This window comes from Triturus cristatus, chromosome 4_1, assembly GCF_964204655.1.
Source record: "Triturus cristatus chromosome 4_1, aTriCri1.1, whole genome shotgun sequence".
NCBI classification, from domain to species: domain Eukaryota; kingdom Metazoa; phylum Chordata; class Amphibia; order Caudata; family Salamandridae; genus Triturus; species Triturus cristatus.
In genome coordinates this window covers 1,204,372,477-1,204,390,207 of record NC_140585.1, presented here as the reverse complement: position 1 = coordinate 1,204,390,207, position 17,731 = coordinate 1,204,372,477, and the positions used below count along the sequence as shown (strand labels likewise).

At 43.7% G+C, this 17,731-nt stretch overlaps 1 long non-coding RNA gene across 1 annotated transcript in view; it reads left to right on the top strand.

Moving 5' to 3' along the window:
* LOC146856399 (uncharacterized) overlaps positions 1–17,092 on the top strand; it is a 114,667-nt gene extending 97,575 nt beyond the window's left edge. Inside the window, exon 3 of the long non-coding RNA XR_014980942.1 lies at positions 16,858–17,092. This is a non-coding gene — a long non-coding RNA (uncharacterized LOC146856399). The remainder of the gene's footprint in view (positions 1–16,857) is intronic.
* Positions 17,093–17,731: the final 639 nt, after the last annotated feature.

The following is a 17,731-nucleotide window of genomic DNA, read 5'->3' as shown; positions in this document are numbered from 1 at the left end:
TTATGAAGGGCTGTCAACTCCTTTAGTGATTCCCTGTAAGGAGCCAGCTCTCCAGTGGACCAGAGTCTGAACAAAGATTTAAGCAAGGTAATCAAATGTACAGGATTTAATGCCAGACCTCATCTTAAAGGTAGAATAGGCGTGCTTACAGGCAAGTTGAAAAGTACCCTCCTAAACTTATTCTCAACCTTAGGGTTTCTACTTTTAAGTAGCCCCATAGCTCGGCACCATAAATTGATGCCGTTAGTGCCAAGGCTCCATAAACAGTGATAGCAGGTGATACCAAGCCCCCAGAGGTGGTCTTACATTTCCTCCCAATTGCTGAAACTTTCTGGTGAAAGATGGTTTTCTAGCTGGGCCCCCAGGTCAGGTTTTCTGATAATCTAACACCTAGATAATCAGTATGTGAAATCCACTCAAGATGAACCCCATCTATTGTCACGTTCCCTTTGTAAGTTCAATGGGGATTTATTATCATACATTTTGATTTTGTTAGATTTAATTCTAGGCTCCTTTTCTCACAAAAAGCTACAAACGTATTCAATTCTGATTGCAGCCCCGCAGGAGTTCTTGATATGAGTAGGGTGTTTCTGCAAACATAAGGATTGGAAGGGGGACTCCTACAGATTTAGGGGGGCATCATGCCTACTTTCAGCCAACCATTTGACGGCTCCATTGATCTATAAACTGAAAAGCGTGGGAGCAAGGACACATCCTTGTCACAATCTTCTCTTAATATCAGTTCTATCTTATAGGTCCACTGCCATATTTCATCTCAACCTGGCATATGTTTTTGCACGTAGCACCCTAAAAATCCAGAGTAATTCTCTTGGGATTCCATATTTATCCTGGACTTTCCAGAGATTGTCTCTCGGAGCCAGTTCAAATGCCACTCTTAAATCAATAAAAGTTCCCGCTTCAAGGTGATCTATTGCCAACATAACACCTTGCAGGGTAAGACCAGGTCAAGGGTACTAATCTTGATCCTAAAGCCTTTGTGTGTCTTCAAGGATATTATTCTCATCTATTCAATATGGAGTCTGGACAAAACCTGCCTACAGAAAATCTTCTGTGAATTGTCCAACTGGCTTATAGGCCTGTAGTCTGTGGGAGCATCCCTATTCCCGTTTTTATAAATTGGATTATTAAAAGTTCCATTCCTTTTGTAGGAATTGGTTCACCCTTTAGGATGTTATTACCCGCAGCACCTAAATATGGGGACCAAATCTCTGGTTGGGATGGATAAATCTCCAGGAATTCCTGGGGTGTGGAATTAATAAAATATCTATTTGTCCAAGGGGCAGGTTGCTTCATAAATCTACTTGCCCTGTAACAAAATCCACTTGCCACTTTGGTTCCATGTAGTGCAGCGATGAATTATGGCAGCGAACTCATTATATAAGAGCTCTGATTATGAAAGGGCTCATACCATAGTAGTTTTGAATACTTGCAATCCCCTTATGTTGCCACTTTTCTGCAGATCTACATACTGGGGCTGAAGTTAGTGGTAAGCAATAGTTGCAGGGTTAGAATGCCCTTTTGAGTCTGTGCAAACCTGCTAACTTGGATGTTTTCAGGGTTTTCAACAACTCTTCTCTTATCTTTCAGCATAATGAGAAATGTTGGAAATTTACCCCTGACAATGGCAGATGTAAACCTTCTTCCAGTGTTGGGGGGGGAGGGGGGGGGAGTGGCTGGAGGGAAAGTGAACTTGCAAACACTCAGATTTTCGCTTGGGCAAATCTACACATGCAAATTTGCTCATGCTAAAATGCAGTTCACAAATATTTTCTAGGAGTACTATTTCTTGTCCTACTTCTGTAAATTCTTGGGAATTTACAAAAGCCGTATAGCTGCACAATGCAGGGACATAGACCATGGGTGCACTTTTGAGACTTTCTTTAATAATTGGGCCCCTAAGTTGGTCTGGCGTTGACCGTGACCTTTTGTGTTTATTAAAATTCTATCTATCTCTGTATCGGCTGGCTTCACTGTGAGTGACAGCATTCTGCTGTTTAACAAGGAGCATATCGGCACACAAAGTAGTTTTGTTCACTGCCAGTAACTACATTAACAGTGTTTGCTTTTTGAGACCAAAAAACTAATTTTGCTTTTGCCAATGTTTGTTATAATGGTGAGGGCTGAAGAACCTAGACCTTATGGGTCTGGCGGCGCAGAGTACGCCTTAATCTTCTGAGTTCACCTGCTTTGTCGAACAGAGACACAGGACACTCCGTTAGGCGTAGAAGATCAGATTTATTAGCTGCAGCTAAGTACAGTTGTCCCAGAAGTACACTCGGTATGTTCTTAGGAGACTGCCACTTTACTTCGTGGCGCACAATCTTTTATAACACACGTATTTACAAAGAACACTCCCAATGCATACAGGGTTAACCAATGAGAAGAATGTGAAAACAAGATATTTAGTAACTCAAATAAGCCTCCCTTCCAACTGTGTTTGTCACCCTTCCCCACGAGTTAATCAGTGGTAGTGTTTATAAGTCGACTTGCAGGTGACAGGACACATTTGTATGTCCCGCAGGATAGTTGTGAAATGAAAGAATACGAGTAAAGAATAGCGAAGGTCAGAGGATAAGATAAAGTCAGGAAAGAATGGTGCGAACCAACCGATAGTCGAGACAGGGATCAGTCAAACCAGACGAGGATTAGTGGAGTCGGCCAGACCCTGACACCAGCTATAAACAGAGGCAGGAGGTTATTTGACACGTTGCAGTAGGATGAGGGAAAACAACACCTCGTTCACCGTGCTGCCTGAGTGAGGGCAACACAAAATGGCAGAAAGACACAAAATGGTGGCTGAATACGAAAACTGAATTACCTCAGACCCTCCTTTTGCCATTACTCAGGCAAAACACACAGACTCATTTTAATCTGAGTCGACGTCAATGGCCATGAGGTCATCAAGCTGTTGCTGCAACATTATTTTAATGCTCTCCGTCTTCCGTGGCACAGGCCTTGGGACACACATAGTGGCACAAAGACCACAGATAGCGGGGCCACATGCATACAGAGACAACAGGAAAAAATGATGGCTAAAACCACTCCAAGGAATGTTAATACCTTCCATCCCCATTTGGACAGTAATCCCCAAAACCATTCCAATAAAGACCAATCTCCTTCGTCCTGATGAATCGACTCGGAGATCACATGTAATTTGGAGATGGCTTGGTATACCGTAGGGGCGTCGTCAGGTATATAAATGCAACAGCTAGATCCAATCAATTTACAAACTCCACCATGATCCGCAAGAATAACATCCAGAGCAATCCGGTTCTGCAATGTCATGAGACGATCCGCCTGAAGTTCAGCTGTGAGATTACTCAAGGCTCCCACAGTGATATCTATGGTAGTCTCAACAACACGAACCAATAGTCTCATGTTTCTACTGTTGGCCATTGGGCCCCAAAAAGGAAGAAATCCTTTAAGGAAATCACCCCCCTCTTGTCCTGCTGTGTCTTTAGAATCCATAATCCCTCTGCCATATCTGTTTCTGTGATGTCCCGAAGGAGCAGTGTAGGTAAGAGGGAGAAGAAAGGCTATATAGCATGTTCCTGAAAAATCCGTTGGTAGCCACGTGTACGCTCTTATCGTGGCAGACAAAATACGTGCCCTGGGATGGCACTAACGGTGGCGAATTCTGAGATGTGTGGATGTATGTATGGGAACAAACACTCTTTCCTTGTCCAGTGTCAGTAGTCTGGCCATTCATTTGTAAACAAAAGTTACCTCAATGAGGCACAGTCCAAATTGGTGGAGATTTTCCCTGTTTAACCCTATCTGTAAGGCTAGTAGCGCAACGAGTCACGTTCCAATCATCGTATGCCTGTTTCTCATCAACAGGAGCCTTACTTTTCTCCATAATCTTAGCCATAGCCACTATCCCTTTTATCAGAGAACTATGACTAAAATCTGGTTCACTACCATATAAACCAACTGGACGTCTAAATCGGTCCTGATATGCATTTGAAAACATCACAAAATAGGCCCAAGCGGAACCTTCATAAGAAAATGGGAAGGCTAAATATGGCATCCCTTTGTCTGGCAGCTCGCACACCAATAAAGTTTTACAAAAATCATGCCAAAACAAGTCACACATTGACAAAACTAAAAAGCTGACCACCAGTTTCAGACCTACTGGCTTTGCCAATGCTTGTTTGTTTTTGTTTCCCTTAATCTTATTGAAACTGGTTACACTGATTTTCTATTATGAATATGATTGGGAAATACTAGCATGCATCAACACATGTTACTAAATGATGTTGCAAAGAAATGGTACCTGAAATCTACAGTAGTTTAGCAAAATGTTTTTTTCCTGCTTTCATGTTTTTTATGAACATTTTATTTGGAAACCTAAGAATCCTCAATCTTGCTTTCAGGGTTCTACAAATATTTGCATCAAATCAGGGGGCATTATACATAGCCTCATATTGCTAAACTTTGAAAACTTGTGTACGCATAAGCAATAGTTGCAGGGTTAGAATGCCCTTTTGAGTCTGTGCAAACCTACTAACTTGGATGTTTTCAGGGTTTTCAACAACTCTTCTCTTATCTTTCAGCATAATGAGAAATGTTGGAAATTTACCCCTGACAATGGCAGATGTAAACCTTCTTCCAGTGTTGGGGGGGGGGGGGAGGGGGGAGTGGCTGGAGGGAAAGTGAACTTGCAAACACTCAGATTTTCGCATGGGCAAATCTACACATGCAAATTTGCTCATGCTAAAATGCAGTTCACAAATATTTTCTAGGAGTACTATTTCTTGTCCTACTTCTGTAAATTCTTGGGATTTCACAAAAGCCGTATAGCTGCACAATGCAGGGACATAGACCATGGGTGCACTTTTGAGACTTTCTTTAATAATTGGGCCCCTAAGTTGGTCTGGCGTTGACCGTGACCTTTTGTGTTAATTAAAATTCTGTCTATCTCTGTATCTGCTGGCTTCACTGTGAGTGACAGCATTCTGCTGTTTAACAAGGAGCATATCGGCACACAAAGTAGTTTTGTTCACTGCCAGTAACTACATTGGCAGTGTTTTCTTTTTGAGACCAAAAAACTAATGTTGCTTTTGCCAATGTTTGTTATAATGGTGAGGGCCTGGCAGCTCGCACACCAATAAAGTTTTACAAAACTCATGCCAAAACAAGTCGCACATTGACAAAACTAAAAAGCTGACCACCAGTTTCAGACCTACTGGCTTTGCCAATGCTTGTTTATTTTTGTTTCCCTCAATCTTATTGAAACTGGTTACACTGATTTTCTATTATGAATATGATTGGGAAATACTAGCATGCATCAACACGTTACTAAATGATGTTGCAAATAAATGGTACCTGAAATCTACAGTAGTTTAGCAAAAGGTTTTTTTCCAGCTTCCATGTTTTTTATGAACATTTTATTTGGAAACCTAAGAATCCTCAATCTTGCTTTCAGGCTTCTACAAATATTTGCATTAAATCTGGGGGCATTATACATAGCCTCATATTGCTAAACTTTGAAAACTTGTGTGCGCATTTTTATGCCGGAACCACTGTCAGTAAAGCAGTCGTAGCTTATAACGTTTACTTAGAGCGCTCACCCTAATAATAAAGGCTTTCAATGAATGAACCATAAATACAAGTTTGAACAGCATTACCATATGGGCAAAAACATAGGGCCCTTCCCTGATCCATAATGTAGTACTACAAACTGGCAGCCAAAGGGTCTGTGTTGCAGGGGGTTGGGCCTACTTGTCCCAAGGACAAAATATACATGAAAACTTGTTGCCCTTGGCCCCAAACAATATGTCCTGGGCATCGGGATATAGGAATTTCACATCCCTGAATTCCATTTAACCCAGGGGCATTTTACCTCTTCGTCTGCTTTAGTGCAAGGGCTGTTTCAGCTATGGTCAAATGTAAGGGGTCATCAGTTTCAATAGATAAACTAATTTCCACAGTTTTTTAGAATTCCTCTGGGTCCCACGACTCCCACCCAATTCCTCTACTGGGGGTGTTTTAGAATTCCTCTGGGTCCCACCCAATTCCTCTACTGGGGGTCTTTTGGATATTTTGTCACAGTCCAATTCTTCATATAGACTTTCATAATGATAATGGCCTACCTATTTTATCTGGTGTTATTATTGCGTACTAACTGCTATCAACTTCCAAAAAGCCTTTTGACCCCAATTTCTAAGGCTTCTGTTATTTCCATCCATTCCTTCATGTCCCATTCCTGTTTAGCTGTTTTAAGGGAAGTCTCATATCTATTCTTTGTCTTGCCTATTTCTACTCTAGTGCCCTTTTTTATGGTTCTCAAAAGTAGGATTTTCCTCTAGGCTGCAATCTTTCAAGAACCTAGTGAGAACAATGTTTTTTCTGGAATCTCTTTTGTTCCTTCACAAAGAAGAGTCTTGGCTGGTTCATTAATTCACAATAGAGGTTAACAAAATTAAAATTATGGATATTAGTAAAATTTATCACAGAGTTTTTCCACAAATAAATCATATAATAGTGTCAAGAGCTCAGTATTCGATGCAATTATTTGCCATTTCAAATTTCTTCTATTATTAGTAACTTCCAATTGAACTTTTAGTTTAAAAGATGACAGATTTATTTCACTAAATGCACCTGTCAAAAAACGTTACACTTAAGGCCTGATGATCGCTCTCTGGTTTTGGGATTACCTTCATATTGTGTAATTCCGACCATAAATCAATATCTAAAAATATATAATCTATACTTGTGGTCAGTAGTCCTCTTTTGAAAGTTGGGTGCGATGGACAACAGATAATGAATTGCTGTTTACAATTTTCAGGCCGTGATCTATAGTTGGAGCCAAAAACGGAGATGCTACCTTTCTTAATTTTTTGTTGTCAGCCAGGCTGCTCCATAGGAGTGAAATGCTAATGAATCCCAACGATGCTCAGTTGGTATTTGTGTATTGCAGTCTCCCGCTACGATCTTTACTGCCCTATTAACTCAGCTAAGTTGCCCACTATAGCAGATAGAGCATTTGGGGGTACTTATCTAATGTACATCTTTACTAAAACTATATATCTTGTTCCTGTTGGAGTGGTGATTTTAATTTCAAGGGTGACTAAGTCAATTGAATTCAAAGGCACTAATCTCACTACTGGGAACAAATCTAGCCTTAGCCATATCAAAAGGTCACCTGACGGTCGCCTTGCCGTGGAGGGTAGTGCATTTGCACTAAATGCAAGGAACCCAGATCTAGAGACTGGTTGAACTGCCCATGTGTCCTGAAGCAGTAGAACATGATCGTGGTTTATAAAAGCTCCCAACTGCGGATCTAAAAGTTTTGTTTTGATTCCCACTACATTCCAGGACAACATATTTATATAGTTGCCCATTGACACCTCCAGCCCACCCTTATGTATTCAATCAATCAATCAAGCATTTGTATAGCGCGCTACTCACCCGGAGGGTCTCAAGGCGCTTGGGGGAGGGGGGTCCGCTACTGCTCGAACAGCCAGGTCTTGAGTTGCTTCCTGAAGGAGAGGTGGTCTTGGGTCAGGCGCAGGTGAATGGGGAGGGAGTTCCACGTCTTGGCAGCCAGGTAGGAGAAGGATCTTCCACCTGTTGTGGCTCTTCGGATGCGGGGGACGGCGGCGAGGGCGTGGCTGGTTGATCGAAGCTGGCGGGTGGGAGTGTAGAAGGTCAAGCGGTCGTTGAGGTATCTTGGGCCTTGGTTGTGGAGAGCTTTGTGTGCGTGGGTGATGAGTCGGAACGTGATTCTCTTGCTGACGGGGAGCCAGTGCAGGTTTCTTAGGTGTACAGAGATGTGGCTGTATCGGGGAATGTCCAGGATGAGGCGTTCTGGATGCGCTGGAGTCGTTTCTGGAGTTTGGCTGTGGTTCCGGCGTAGAGGGAGTTGCCGTAGTCCAGTCGGCTGGTGACGAGGGCCTGGGTGACAGTCTTCCTGGTTTCGGTGGGGATCCACCGGAAGATCTTGCGTAGCATGCGTAGGATGTTGAAGCATGATGCGGAGACGGCGTTGACTTGTCTGGTCATGGAGAGGGAGGAGTCCAAGACGAAGCCCAGGTTGCGTGCGTGGTCTGTTGGTTTGGGTGCGCTGCCAAGGGCAGGGGGCCACCAGGAGTCGTCCCAGGCGGAGGGTGATGATCCCAGGATGAGGACTTCCGTCTTATCTGAGTTCAGTTTCAGGCGGCTGTTCGTCATCCACTCGGCTACGTCTTTCATCCCTTCGTGTAGGTTGGTCCTGGCGGTGGCGGGGTCGTTGGTGAGGGAGAGGATCAGCTGGGTGTCGTCGGTGTAGGAGATGTTGTTGTGTTGGCGTGCGATGGCTGCGAGGGGGCTCATGTAGACGTTGAAGAGGGTGGGGCTGAGTGATGATCCTTGTGGTACGCCGCAGATGACTTCGGTGGCCTTGGATCTGAACGGGGTTAGGCGGACTCTCTGTGTTCTTCCGGCGAGGAAGGAGATGATCCATTCCAGTGCCTTCTCCTGGATACCGATGTTGTTGAGGCGCTGCACTAGGGTGCGGTGGCAGACCGTGTCGAACGCCGCGGAGAGGTCCAGGAGGATGAGGGCAGTTGTTTCCCCGTTGTCGAGCAAAGCTCGGATGTCGTCGGTGGCTGCGATGAGGGTGGTCTCGGTGCTGTGGTTGGCCCGGAAGCCGGACTGCGAGTGGTAGAGGGATCCGTTCGTCTCGAGGAAGGCGGCCAGTTGTCTGTTGACGGTATTCTCGATGACTTTGGCTGGAAAAGGAAGGAGCGAGATGGGGCGGTAGTTTTTGAGGTCGGTGGGGTCCGCTGGTGGTTTCTTCAGTAGGGCGCTGAGTTCGGCGTGCTTCCAGCTCTCTGGGAAGGTGGCGGTGTCGAAGGAGGCGTTGATGATGTCCCGCAGGTGGGGTGCGATGACGGAGTCGGCCTTGTTGAAGACGTGGTGAGGGCAGGGGTCGGTTGGAGATCCTGAGTGGATGGAGTTCATCGTGCGGATGGTGTCTTCGGTGTTGACTGGGGTCCAGGCGCGGGGGGTGGTGGTGGGGGGCGTTGTTCCGGTCGTAGGGTGCGTTGGCTGTGTGCTGAAACTGTTGTGTATGTCTGCGATCTTGCTGTGGAAGAACGAGGCGAGCGAGTTGCAGAGGTCTTGCGAGGGCGTGATGTCGTTGTTTCCGGCGCTGGGGTTCAAGAGCTCTTTGACGATGTTGAAGAGTTCCTTGCTGTTGCGGGCGTTGTTGTCCAGTCGTTCCTTGAATGCGGATTTCTTGGTGGCGTGGATCAGCTGGTGATGTCTTCGAGTGGCGAGCTTGAGGGTGGTCATTTTGTCTGTAGTTGGGTCTCTGCGCCAGGCTTTCTCGAGGGCCCGGCAGTTCTTCTTGGAGCTCTTGAGTTCGTCGGTAAACCAAGATGCTTTCTTGGTGCCGGGTCTGGCGGGGGGGGGGGGGTATTCAGTGGAGCGAGGTCGTCTGCGCAGTTGCTGATCCATTTTGTGAGGTTGTTGGCGGCTTGGTTGGGGTTCGCTGATCTGGTGGGGGGGTTCTGGCTCAGGGATGTGGTGAGCTGGTCGGCAGTGATCTTGTTCCCGCTTCTGCGGGGGACCAGTTGCGGGTGGTGTACACGGGGCAATGTAAGTGTTACAGGACTTGTCAGTAAGTTTCTATCATACATTGCTATAGTGTTTGTATCTGGGAGTAGCTTTTGCTTTGATGGTGGATACTGTTCATTCCTTATGTATATTAATATAGGGGCAGACTCCCCGTTGACATTCCTAAGTCAATCTATCTCTGATAACTGAAAGTACTCCTTATTTTCAAGGGAATCAATAAACATAGATACTTTATGTTCCTTTACAATTGGTTGATCCGCTGTGTACCCTAGGGGATTAATTTTCAGTCTTATCTGTATGTTGTTATTGGGACTGAAATGTACTTTGTGTGATTAACCCATCAACGTGTTCCGGATTTCTTCGTTTCAGGCATATGTAATCCAACTGATGGCCATCTGTAGTGAAGTGCTCCACTTTTACTATAGCCTCCCTTATTATTGATCTACATCCCCTCTTTTGCCTTTTCCAGTAAATAGATTTGTTTTACTAGTTCATTATGTGTTTCCTTAGTTCCAGGATGGATTTTGGGGACATTCACCATGTAAATGTCATAGGGCTTGATAATAGGGTTGTGAGCTCAACACTACTCTTTCTACCTTGCTGTTGTGTGCACATTTGCCACTGTAACTGGAGGGGATGTCTAAAGAGGAAATTCCGGTTGTCTTGACATAGCCGTATTATGTGCAGAAGCCATATCCTGGCATAGATCTACATAACGCAATGTTGGACTCCCTCTACAGTTCCCCCTAGCCTTTTTACTCGCACTTTTAGCTCCACTTAAAGTTGCACTATGGGCTACAAAAGTATTAGATTGAACTAGGGTTAGCTTTATTTTGCTTCCTTCCATTGGTAAGCTAACCTTCATTACTAGATCAGAAAGAGTATCCAGTTTATCATTTAACGCTTAGGATAGTCTACTCATACAATCCCTTAAACTTACAATTTCACACCTTATCAGATAGAGCTGGTCCTCTAGACACTTACTTTGTTTCCCTTCATTATTCTTTGAATAATCAACCCTCTTATTCACAGGGAGATAAATATTCCCCAAGTGCTCCAACACCACATGATGGTTAGAGCACTCAACATTAACTAAAACTGGGGTCTGTTCGAGGCTTAAATAATTTGCTAATTCCTGAGTAACACTCACAATGGGGGGATGGGGGTGGGGGAGTAAACTTAGGTTGACATCAATAGTAGATGTCTCTGGAGCGTGATTGTTAGATGGTTTATTAAAATAAGTTACAATGCTCTTCTGTGTGTCAATCTTATTCCTTACCTTCCCTCTTACCTTGGTGGCTCCTGTAGGAAAGTAGTATCTGGTTCTTATGGTTACCCCCACTTTTTGCTTGATGTCTTACTGTTTTTGACTAGTCTGACTGGGTTTCTGCTAATCAGGACCCCAGTATATCTGCTTTCTCCCTTAAATTGACATACCTGTACTTTGGTACACTCCAGATTGGATACTGGGGTACACTTGTCAGTTCCGAGTATATGGTACACATGTACCCAGGGCATAGGTACCCCAGAGGCCTCCCATGGGCTTAAGCATGTATTATGCCACCCATGAGAGGCCATGCAAAATGGATCTCGTGGTTTGCTACTGTAGCCTGTGTAAGATGGTGCTTGAACCACTTACCCTAGATATAGGTTCCCTATATCTAATTGTCACTACACTTAAAACTTATAAGTCACCCCTATAGCAGGCCTTAACAATCCTGAAGGCAGTGTGCCGAGTTCTGTGTGAGAGGATACCCCTGCATGAGCAGAGCCTTTCTTCAGCCATTGGAGACCATTCTCCCAGGCTATCTGTGACTCAGCGAGACATATAGGTAGAGGTGCATTATAACCTCGCGGTAAATGCTATCTTGAAAACGGCTGCATAGAAACCTATTGAGTTTGGTATCAAACCCCTTGAAATCATACCTTCACACCAGTATCTGGTGTGGGAGGTATGATTCCACCCTTCTGAAGCGAGCTTCTTGTGGTCACTGGTCTTACTGGTGCCAGCCTTCTTGACCCGGACAGCACAAAATGGATGCTGCCGACCAGAGACACATTTCTCCCCTCCTGCTGCTGAGACAAGCTCGAGCAGAGGAAGGCAGCACAATAGGCATCCTGTCACAGCGAGGTGTGACCACCTCCCAGACACGATTTAGTGTATTGGGGCTGGGTGGGTGCAATCAGAGTGCCTCAAATTCTGCACTTAGGCCACATTTGGTGTCTCTGTGCATACTCCAGCTCAAACCAGTTCTGGGAGCCATTGGCTCCTGCTCTGGTGTGAAACTGGACAAAGGACATGGGTGTAGCCATCCCTCTGTCCTGCCCCTCCCCTAGGAGGGTCCCCTCAATCTGTCCAACCTTCTTCCGTGGGTATAAAATGGGTTACCTGGCTACAGGACATTGGATTTAACGTTGACAAGATTCTACAAGAAGAAACCACTGACCTTCGACCGTCTGGACACCTTGGACTTCGCTAGACCTCGACTTGGCTCAACATAGTCCCCCTTTCCGTCCAAAGCTTAGTTTGCGCCTTTTGCTCCATACAGGGTCCGTGCAGGACCTGTGGTGCACTTAAGACAACCGAAGAATCTCCCTTGGAGTGAAGGAGTCACTCCCCTGCTTCGCAGGCACCTGAAGCGCAACTGACTGGTCTGCTGCTCCTGAACTCCTGCGGACTCTGAAGATTTCAGCAACATAGGAGGTGGGTTCCTGAAGGTCCCTGAGGTCGATCTGCATTCTCACTGAGTTTGAGGCCAGTATCCCTCGTAGGGGCTGCGTAACCCGAACCCCTGTGCACCGCGTCCATTTGCAAGTGCATATGCTTGTTGACAATTCACAAACTTGTGCATTGGACTCCATGTAGTCCTGACCCTGAGCAATTTTGCTCGAGGTCCCCTCGCGACTCCTGGTCCTTTGGCCTGTGGGTTCCCCTGAAGGTCATCTTGATTTCTCGTGGGCTTTCCTGGTTGTTCCAGACGTGCCCTGACTCCCCATTGCTGGTCCACACCATAACCTGCTTGACCTTCCTGCGCGGGTTGCTTTTGCCAAGGCTTGTTGGTGCTCCTGCCGGACACTGACCCCTCAGCACTCGACCTCCTTCGTGGGACAGCTCACTTACGGTTCCTGGTCATCCTCGACGTCTCCTGGTCCTCGTGGCTGCAGAGTCAAGCATCCCTTCTTTGCACCTGAAGCACCCGACATTGGTGGGCATTCGTCTCCTGAGCCCCTGGTCACTCTGAAGTGACCCAGACTCTTTCCCCTCTGCTTTCAGGTTCCTTCCATCTAGAATCCAGGCTTGGATTCCACCGGACCATTTTCACTTGCGCGGCAGCAGTACTTCTTCACAGCCCTCCATTGAGAACGAGTTCCTGACGCCACTTCAAACCTAAGCACCCAGCTCCTCTGGGATAGGTAACACTGGTACTACGGTATCCACGGGTGGGATGGCTCTTCAAACTCATAAGTTCCAAAGGGTTCGCTCAAAGTCCTCCTAGAAGAGTCCTTAAACTTTAAAAGTGTAACCGTGACTTCCCCTTAGAATTGTACGGAGCCTGCGGTAGTGTTCCTACACTGCACCCGGCCTCCGTGGGGTCCCTGTCTACTCACCTTGGGTTGTTCCTTGGAGTCCCAGCGATTCTACGTGCTCTAGACCTTGTCTTGATCTCAGTCATAACGGTTATACCACTATTTTAGTATATGGTTTGGTCTCCCCCTGGAGCCACTGTGTATTGTGCTACTTACAACGGTTCTATTGAATTCGTACTGTGTGCTTTGTGTTCTATCCTCGTGTAGAGGATAGTAGAGTGTGTTATATTAATATATACATATTGCTATACAACTACTGTGTGGTTCTCTTTCATTTAGTCATTCAGGAGGTGATATTCTGGAAAAACAAGCTGCTTAACATTCCTTCAAGATTAAGCCTGAAGCTACCACTAGGATAGCTTTCAATAAGGTTATCTATGACCATATACATCATAAGGGCCGTGTGGACTGGTACAGGGTGCCCACTTTAATTAGTGGACAGCATATACCAGGCCACCTTCTCACAGCTCCTCCCTTGGTCTTTATCTTTAGGGGCTAATAACCCCTCCGCTTCTCAATGACCTTCACGAAGGGTACAATTTTCAGCTGCATGCCTGGGGATTTTCTTAGCACTCCCTACTCCGAGGGTTTTATCAGCCTCCTTCCGTTTTACCATGGTTGACCTTAGTTAGCCAATAACTCTTTTACAGAGATTAAAATTTCAATCTCTAAAATTGATCAAATTTATTCAACAAACAATACACTAATCAGACATTCCAGTGGTAGAACATATCACTCGTTTGAGGGCGATTAAAATTCAGAAAACACAAGCCACTAAAAGTCACTCTCTTGAGAGAATGGAGTGAGTTCAGCAGTTTTCCTATAGCCCAGATGATCTTGCCAATCTGTCCTGCCTCTTTCTGTTGCTGACGGGCGCAATATGGGCCTGCCCTTGGCCCGCGCACGTCTTGCGTGGCGGGAAACTATGCAGCGCTTTATAGTGCTAGATAGACCACTCCCCTGTTGAGCTTGAAGCACCTCCTGGCGCATGGTATCCTGGGGTTTGAAGTCCTCAAACAGCAACAGGCTACTTGGCTTGTACAAATAATGCTTTTATTGACATGACTGCACCCATACCTTTAAAATTCCTTGAATATTTATATTGAAAATGATCTCAGGCTTCTTCAGTGGTGTGCTGAGATTCACAATATAATATTAAGGTTAGATTTAAGTCCATTGATAGTAATGAGTGGAGAGCTTTTTCAAAGCTGTTTCTATCTTATCGCTGCTTCTCAAGCTGCTGGGTGCATCACCAAGTGGTGCAATTGGGCTGAGTGGAGATACTTAAACTAAACTTTAATTTACACTTGGTCACGTATTTCACTATTCCTTTCTCAAACATATCCATATGTCTGCTTATCAAAAGGACCTTCGTTTAAAGCAAACCAGATTTGAATGTTAAGGCACGAGAAGGTGATGATCTGCTTCATAGCAAATGCATCTCACATTATAAAAAAGGGGGGGGGGGAGACAGCGGTACTGAAGTAGGTGATAGCACAATAGATAGTGGATTATTGTAGAAAAATTCTAATTTTTTGTTCCCTGGTAGTAGATCTTAGTGTCTGGTAGGGCTAAATCCTGTTTTGATGTATCTTGCTGGAATATTGTAATGGAAAATATTTATTGGGATATTTTGCAGGAATTTATGGATAGATGGATTGTTGTAAAACTTCAAAAAAGGAAAAATGTTCTGGAATTATCAGCTTGGAAGGAATGGAGATCCTACATTAGTGCTGTCACTATCACTGTGGCAAACCTGCCTATCCATCAGCCATCTTTTCAAACTCATCTTAATTTGCTCAAGAAGCGCATGGTAATTGAATGTCAGTTCGCCTCCATTATCTCTTGGAATTTGGATGTTGTAATCCTAACTCCACTATACGTAGCATGGTCCATTGAAGTTGAAAATGGTGTTTGAAGGTAATCATTGCTACTTCAGAGAGTGTAAGCTTTAAAATGTGGATTTTGACATGTATTGAATACACCGTGATATCTTGGAATTCATGTAAGTGGTTCACAAAGACAGGGAGGGCTCTAACGTGGTCTCTGACTTTATAGTGCATCATCCAGAAGTAGGGTCAATTTTTGTACATTGGGGCTAAAGGATAAGACAGTTACATTAATCGGCTTATAATGCAAACAAAGGGTTTCATACTTGAAGCTAATAATCTGGGGTTAAAGGGCATTCCTGGAAAATACAACGGAAAGTAATACATTTAAAAGTAGTACGTAATAACTTGTTGGTGTGCATGGCCCTTAGAAAAATCTGTCAGTGGGTGCACAAACATTGGGTGGATGGGGGACGGTGTTAACCTCAAATTTATGAGGAAATGCATCCAAAAATACAATCCATAATAAATAATGAAGGGTGTTTAAGACCAGAAATCTTTGAAAAACCATGAAGGTGTATTACAAAATGCAAGGTAAAATGAAGAAATATTAAAGATGCAGCAATAATCTCATTAAAATGCATAAACGCCATTTGCCATGAAAGCCATCAAATGGAGAGTAATAGGCAAAAAAAAAATGATTTCTTTTTACTAGTCTTAAGAGTGCGGCAAAATCAGTAAGAAATTGGATGCCATCCCTAGTAGAGAACAAAAAGATTTGGTATAACAGTTCTTGCTCACCCCACCAATCGAGGGGTTTATATACAGTTTTATTGCCTAGCAAAGTACGCATGGTTTGATCATTACACATCATATTACATTCTATATCGTCACATAGCCTTATCAGCTTAGCATGATCCCAGTATGTGAATTTAGATTATTTTCTTCCGACCTCATGCCTGTTTCAGTTGTTAGAACAAAGTAATGTGCAAGCAGAAAGACCTTCAATATTTACCACAAAAGGCTTCCTCTAGCAAGCCCTTTGAGAATAGTATCCTACAGAAACAAACAATCTGCATCTTGCTGCACATAGCATCAGATGAGGAATATAAACACAGAATGAATATTATTAAACAGCATTCTTTTTTAGGAAGATGGTGTGGAGGCCTAATTAGCCTAAGTCAAAAAAACACAACATATCATAGCAATTTTTTTTCAATTACAATAGCTCTGTGGCAGTAAGTATAAATGTGTGAATTATGATGCAAAGTGACTAATATTAATGCACAAAAGCTCTCAACTGATGAAAAATCTATGGTTGACGGATTGTAATTCGCTTTTAAATGTATTTCAACATTATGTAGATAATATGATCAGGGCCACTGGAAATCTGCTACGCTGCAGCATTTTTCACACAAGTATGGATTTGCTGTATAATATGCAGATTTTAACAAGAAATGTTTGTTTCTAGCTCAAACAGAGCAACACTTCCTACAATTGTGATGACCTGTGTTGTTGCCCAGTGTAAGGCCCTATGCAAAGGTTGACTGGTCACCACTAAGTTTTTTTGTTGTTGCTGAATTTGAATGTTAAACTGTTACCAGTGAGGTGAAACCTAAGCCCAGACAGTGTTGTAAAATTGACAAAATCATGCTGTAATAATCCTACAAAATGTGCTGCAAATTGGCATTTTGCTGACACATAATTTAGTAAACCCTGCCGCATACTTCCAGTGGCCCTGATGATGAATGAATATGTACAATACAATTCAAGGTAGGAAAAATATGCATATGCACTAGCAAAATGTCAAACATAAATCTAAATATTTACTAATGCCATTCTCTTTTAATTGCAGATGGTTTCTGTTATCAACAAGAGTGCTACAAAACTGATGAGTCCAATAAAGACAATTATGATGAAATGCTAATCCAAACGTACTTACAAAATTAATGTAGAATATATTTTTAGCTGGACAAAGATCAAGTATTAAAGAAAGATGCTACATTGTAGAAAATGTGTAATTGTACAACAGAGAAATATGGAGTCAAGTATTGTAGTTACTAATAAAGGAAAATTGCCACATTAACTCCAATACCATTGTAGCAGAAAATGTATAAAGAAGTATAGTATTGACTAATCACCTGCTCCACTAACAACCTCAATGAAATCAGTGAGGCGAGCAAATGTGAAAAGGCCCATGACCATCTTCTGCATGAAAGACGGTAAGCAAATACATCCAAGTAGTAGTATATCATAATTAGCATTAACGCCATTAACTACTGTACATAACTCCTAATTCTGTATAACAGTACTGGAAATAAGTTCAAACATGCCTTATATTCTGTATACAATATCTAAAAATATATTCTGATGGATCCTTCTTACCAAAGATTCCTCACCATGGGATTATTTTTTACCAGACTGCATCTGGAAATGTAAAACTTGTGTTGAGATTTACGTCATGCTGCTAGAGTACCTTTCCTACCACCCCACCTGATTGAGTGTGTAAAAGAATAGAAACTTTTGGCAAACATATTTTTGTTTCTTCCATAAGCCTTGTTCTTTGTTTAGTTGCTGCCAGCTGCCATTTAGGTAACTACTCCCTTGCCCTATGGTACGCAGTGGTTTGAGTATTGGCTGCAGTTTGGAACGACCTGAGAACGTCCGTGACCCAAGTTGATCTGATTTTTATTTTCCAACCGATTGTTATTGGTTTACACATGCATCAC